The following is a 6,000-nucleotide window of genomic DNA, read 5'->3' as shown; positions in this document are numbered from 1 at the left end:
CCACGTTGTCAGTTCAGCACTCCGGTTGTAATATGACCAAGTCGTGCAAGCTTACTGTTGAGAATGCAACGTATAGTTGTACAGGAGAAAAGCAATCTTGCCAAACTTAATTTAAACTTACGGTTTACACCGTGCTTTGTTTCCGCCTTAGCTGCACTTATGAATATGCTTGTATGCGTCACTCGCTCGCTTCTTATTGTTTCGCTGCCTTCTCAATTGTGTAATGAATGTTTTCTTCAGCGCTCTTTGGGGCTCTTCCTTGTTTTCTACGTACTGCATTCACAGTCAGTTCACATGATTACGTGGGAGGCGTGATGACGCGATACGCAACCCCGCCTCCCACAGCCAGCGAGCTGCAGTCCATTACAGTATATGGACAAAAAAGAGGTTCCAGTTATGCCCGTTACGCTTTGAATTTCGAAATGAAACCTGCCTAACTTTTGTAAGTAAGCTGTAAGGAATGAGCCTGCCAAATTTCAGCCTTCCACCTACACGGGAAGTTGGAGAATTAGTGATGAGTGAGTGAGTGAGTGAGTGAGTGAGTGAGTGAGTGAGTCAGTGAAGGCTTTGCCTTTTATTAGTATAGATATATAGTAGAAAAGAGACAAAACGCTCATAAAGATTTGGGGTGTTTAGCCCCGTATACTGCAAAGTAAAGGTCAAAATAATTGTTACAAATCATCAGACAAAAATAGATGGGTAAACGGACATTTTAAAGAGCCGGACTGGAAATTAGGAACGTGGAATGCTGGGAAGGCATGGTGGTGGATGGGTAGTGGACGTCATCAGTGGGGGACCAGAGGAGAGAAAGGGACCTGGAACTGTTGTTCTCTTAGGTGTCCGGGTAGGATTATGGTGGCTGTGCTTCGTCTTTTCTACAGAGAGAGAGAGAGGTTAGTACCCTGCCATTGTCCCCTGGCACGACTTGTCGCGATGCACTTTGGGTTCTTAAGCTGCTCCCCATGCGCTCGTGCGTGACTATATATATATATATATATATATATATATAAAACTTAGCCAACGTGATGTCATGAGTCAGGTGACATGTATATCACATGTCTAGCTACCATGTAGATGTATACCAGACACATAACACTGGTCATTTCATCAAGAAAACTACAAATATAAGTACTGGCACCATACTAACCAATATACACAATGGTGCCAATGATGATGTAACCATCATGATTATATTCAAATAATAAAACAAAAACAAATATTTATGTATTGATGAAAACAGCAAGGTGCAGACTTCCATAATAGGTGTCAAGGGTGGGTGGGATGTAAAACACAAAGACTTATGGATGCAGTCAGATTGTTCATTCAATATTTCACAGTTAGGCTTTTAGTTTTTTTTTTTTTTTTACTTTTAGCTGATGCTTTATGACTACTTTCTACATGTTGTTTTGGTGTCATCCTGTTGTAAAGCCACCTTGCATTAATACAGTTTCCTCATGGTCTTTGCACATACATCAGTTGGAGATTTTTCATTTAGTTTTTTCCTTTTTCAAAGACAGCAGGCAAGCTGTCATCCTTCTCATTTTCTTGAATCGTATGTTGTCATCTTTGTGATGTTTCGCTTGTGCTTTGAAAAGTCTGGTTTTCTTCAGAGATTTCTGTTTTGTTTGCTTTGATCCCTGTGATCTTAAGTTAGAGCTGTTTTCTTCACTCTGATTGTCATTTGTCTATTCAATGCTTGTTTTTAGTGTATTCCTTGGTTTCCTAGTTTCTTTTTTTTATTTCCTTAAATTTGTGTCTCTTCAGTGTCTTAGGACTTAAGAGACAAATGATGTCCTGTTGGGCTTTTGTGTAGGCCATGTATAGCTTCTTCTTCTGTTAGGCATAACATTAGGGCAGATAATGAGCTCACTACATCAAGGGCTATTCACTGCCAGAAAAAATCCTGAAGGTCCAAGACATAGAGTGACTTATTCTCTTTGTTGTGCTCTCTGCATATATAACAAGCTACTTGAAAAATTATCTGCTTTATGTTATATTTCAGCCAGAGTTCCTCCCCGTGCTGGGGTTCAAATCCGTATGTTGTGTCGTTTATGTTCACTGTTGAGTTATTTATTTCAGTTAATGTTGCTTTTGTTAACTGTATACTGTATTTTCTTAGACTGTGTTATGTTTCATGTGTTTTGTGGGTGGTCCCCCCAAGAGGTGGGGCGATTTGCCAGTCATTGCTAGGAACTGCCCTCCACTCTATATAACCGGAGAGTTTCCAACAGGTCTTTCTTTTGAGCCAGATCTGGTAATTGATTCTGGTCTCTTATCTCAGTCATCCAGAGCACTTCCAGGTTGTGTGGAAACCTGAGGAGTCCTCCCCCGACAGCATCCTCTGGTGGACCCCAAAGACCCCAACAGACTTAAATTTCCAGACTCCATTTCCCATGCAGCCCTGCAGGTGTCCGAATTGGTTTTAGCCCTGAGGAACACTGTTTGCCGTGTGTGCATGAAACCTTACTTTATCCTGGCCAGGATGCCAGTTCTTCCTCCAGGGAACCCACAAGACATATTTGCTTTGGATTGCCTTTTGTGTTGTAGACATCTCCTCCTTTTTGCCTTGTATGCTCCTGCAAAGCTTCACTCCTGTGGAAGAGTATTTTTTGTGAAGAGTAGATTTTTTTAGTTTTAAAGATTCTGTGTTTGCCCTTATTACTAGCTGGGGTGGAGAGTGATATCCTCTTCTGGTGGGCATTATTGGGATAATGTTTTGGGACTCCTAGTTCATAATACTTTACCGCTGTCTCCAATGTAACACTTGCTAGTTATGCTAAAGGATAACAGGATAATCCCTGACCTCATGTGACCCTGGACGTACTGGAATAAGCAGGTTCAGAAAATGTGTGATGAGTGAATGACGTCAAGTGTAGCCTATGACCATGGTCTTAGCCATGGCTGTCGTCATCAAATTCCAGCTGTTCCCATAAGGCTGCAGATTTAGGTTTCTAAAGGTAAAGAGCAACAGATTTAAGAACTCTTTTATCCCTAGAGCTATAAGCATTTTAAATTCTATTACTTGTAGGGATGATGCTAAATGTTAAATTCTGCATTATTATTTTGTATACTGTTGAAAGTAATTATTCATCTTTGCATGGATCTTGAGTGTGTGTTTATGCAATAACATTCATTGTCAAATGTTCTGTCTTTGTTGTATCTATTGAATCTCTTTAACAATTTCTTGTGTTTTTGTACTTTACTGCTGCAAACAAATTTCCCACCGGGATAATAAAGTCTACCTAAACCTAAACTGTGTTTACACTTGCTTGATAATGACAGTTACATTACTTTATGGGCTGACTCGGTTCTGGATGGAGACAGGCAGACATAAAGCTTGATCTTGTTCAATCTGCATATATTTACATTATTTTCTAAGCTTATAAAAATGTATCAATCATATCTTTTTATAACTTTGAGGAATATGAACTGCTCAAAAAAATTAAAGGAACACTTAGAAAACACATCAGATCTCAAAAGGAAAAAAAATCCTGCTGGATATCTATACTGATATGGACTGGGTAATGTGTTAGGAACGAAAGGATGCCACACCGTTTGATGGAAATGAAAATGATCAACCTACAGAGGCCTGAATTCAAAGACACCCCAAAAATCAAAGTGAAAAAATGATGTGGCAGGCTAGGCCATTTTGCCGAAAATTTCATTGCAGCAACTCAAAATCGTACTCAGTAGTTTGTACGGCCTCCACGTGCTTGTATGCATTCCTGATAATATCAGGGCACGCTCCTAATGAGATGATGGATGGTTTCCTGGTGGATCTCCTCCCAGATCTGGACCAGGGCTTCACTGAGCTCCTGGACAGTCTGAGGTGCAACCTGGTGGCGCTGGATGGACCGAAACATAATGTCCCAGAGGTGTTCTATTGGATTTAGGTCAGAGCGTGGGTGCCAGTCAATGGTATCAATTCCTTCATTCTCCAAGAATTGCCTACATACTCTTGCCACATGACACCGGGCATTGTCGTGCACCAGGAGGAACCCAGGACCCACTGCACTAGCATACAATATGACAATGGGTCCAAGGATTTCATCCCGATACCTAATGGCAGTCAAGGTTCCGTTGTCTAGCCTGTAGAGGTCTGTGCGTCCTTCCATGGATATGCATCCCCAGACCATCACTGACCCACCACCAAACCAGTCATGCTGAATGATGTTACAGGCAGCATAATGTTCTCCATGGCTTCTCCAGACCCTTTCACGTCTGTCACATGTGCTCAGAGTGAACCTGCTGTCATCTGTGAAAAGCACAGGGTGCCAGTGATGGACCTGCCAATTCTGGTATTCTATGGCAAATGTCAGTCGAGCTCCACGGTGCCGGGCAGTAAGCACGGGGCCCACTAGAGGACGTCAGGCCCTCAGGTCACCCTCATGAAGTCTGTTTCTGATTGTTTGGTCAGAGACATTTACACCAGTGGCCTGCTGGAGGTCATTTTGTAGGGCTCTGGCAGTGCTCATCCTGTTCCTCCTTGCCCAAAGGAGCAGATACCAATCCTGTTGATGGGTTAAGGACCTTCTATGGCCCTGTCCTGCTCTCCTAGAGTAACTGCCTGTCTCCTGGAATCTCCTCCATGTCCTTGAGACTGTGCTGGGAGACACAGCAAACCTTCTGGCAATGGCACGTATTGATGTGCCATTCTGGAGAATTTGGATTACCTGTGCAACCTCTGTAGGGTCCAGGTATCGCCTCATGCTACCAGTAGTGACTCTGACCATAGCTGAATGCCAAACTAGTGAAAAAACAGTCAGAAAAGATGAGGAGGGAAAAATGTCAGTGGCCTCCACCTGTTAAACCATTCGTGTTTTGGGGGTCGTCTCATTGTTGCCCCTCTAGTGCACCTGTTGTTAATTTCATTAACACCAAAGCAGCTGAAACTGATTAACAACCCTCTGTGCTACTTAACTGACCAGCTCAATATCCCAGAAGTTTCATTGACTTGATGCTATACTCTGATTAAAAAGTGTTCCTTTAATTTTTTGAACAGTATATTAAATTTTTTTAAATACTCTAACATCCTCTTAATTATTAATTAATTATGGACCGTTATATTGTCATTGACAGAAACATTTTTTTGATTTTGGTGAGGTATAAGCAAGTCACAGCAGTGCCCAGCCCTTAATGTCTCCCCTAGGAACTGTTGGCCCACTTCTCAGGGATAACATCTTACTTATGTGGCCTTCACTTAACCACAACCCCTGTGCACCCCTGTAACTCCTCACAGACACACCTCTTGGTTTCCATAGCCTTGTATATGTGTCATGATGGAGTGTTTTGAACTTTTATGCATGACATTATTTTGATAAAGTTAATATTTTTTCATTCAGCTCCATTTTGTGTTCTGTTATTTTGTGGCTCTCTGCATAGCTGTGCCCAAATTGTTTACTTTTCTATGCCAGTTGCTGGTCAGTTGATACTTTGGTCATGTGACAGTTTAACACATCAAGTGTAAATTTCTGTGTTGTTTATATATATATATATATATATATATATATATATATATATATATATATATATATATATATATAAAATTTAGGGAGTTAAGATTTTCATTTATTTTTGACTTTGACTTTTGGTTTAGCTTTCCTGGTTTGTTTACACAGGGTAGTAACAGTTGAAATATTGCTTAACTATAGCCATAATAAGTTTTTAGTATTAAGCAATATGAATTTCAAACAATGTAATAGTGCTGCAAACATCACCATTTAGAACAGTTAAATGTTTAAGGATATTTTCCAAAAGGATATATAACAGCCAGGGGAGACACAGGCACCCAGAAGCACTAAGCAGTTTATCTTTCTTTCCGCGCTTAGTGTCAGGCTTTTACAAAATACATTATCATTATGCAAAAAGTACTTATTTATTAATTGCTAATGGTTAAAATACATTTATATTAGCCTTTCCATTATTTATTTTCTTTTTTGCTAAAAGAGACTGATAGAGGGGTCAAATTCACAAGTATGCAAACTGCATCCTCCTGTCACT

Source organism: Erpetoichthys calabaricus, chromosome 2 (assembly GCF_900747795.2).
Source record: "Erpetoichthys calabaricus chromosome 2, fErpCal1.3, whole genome shotgun sequence".
Lineage (NCBI taxonomy): Eukaryota > Metazoa > Chordata > Cladistia > Polypteriformes > Polypteridae > Erpetoichthys > Erpetoichthys calabaricus.
This window is presented reverse-complemented; position numbering follows the sequence as displayed.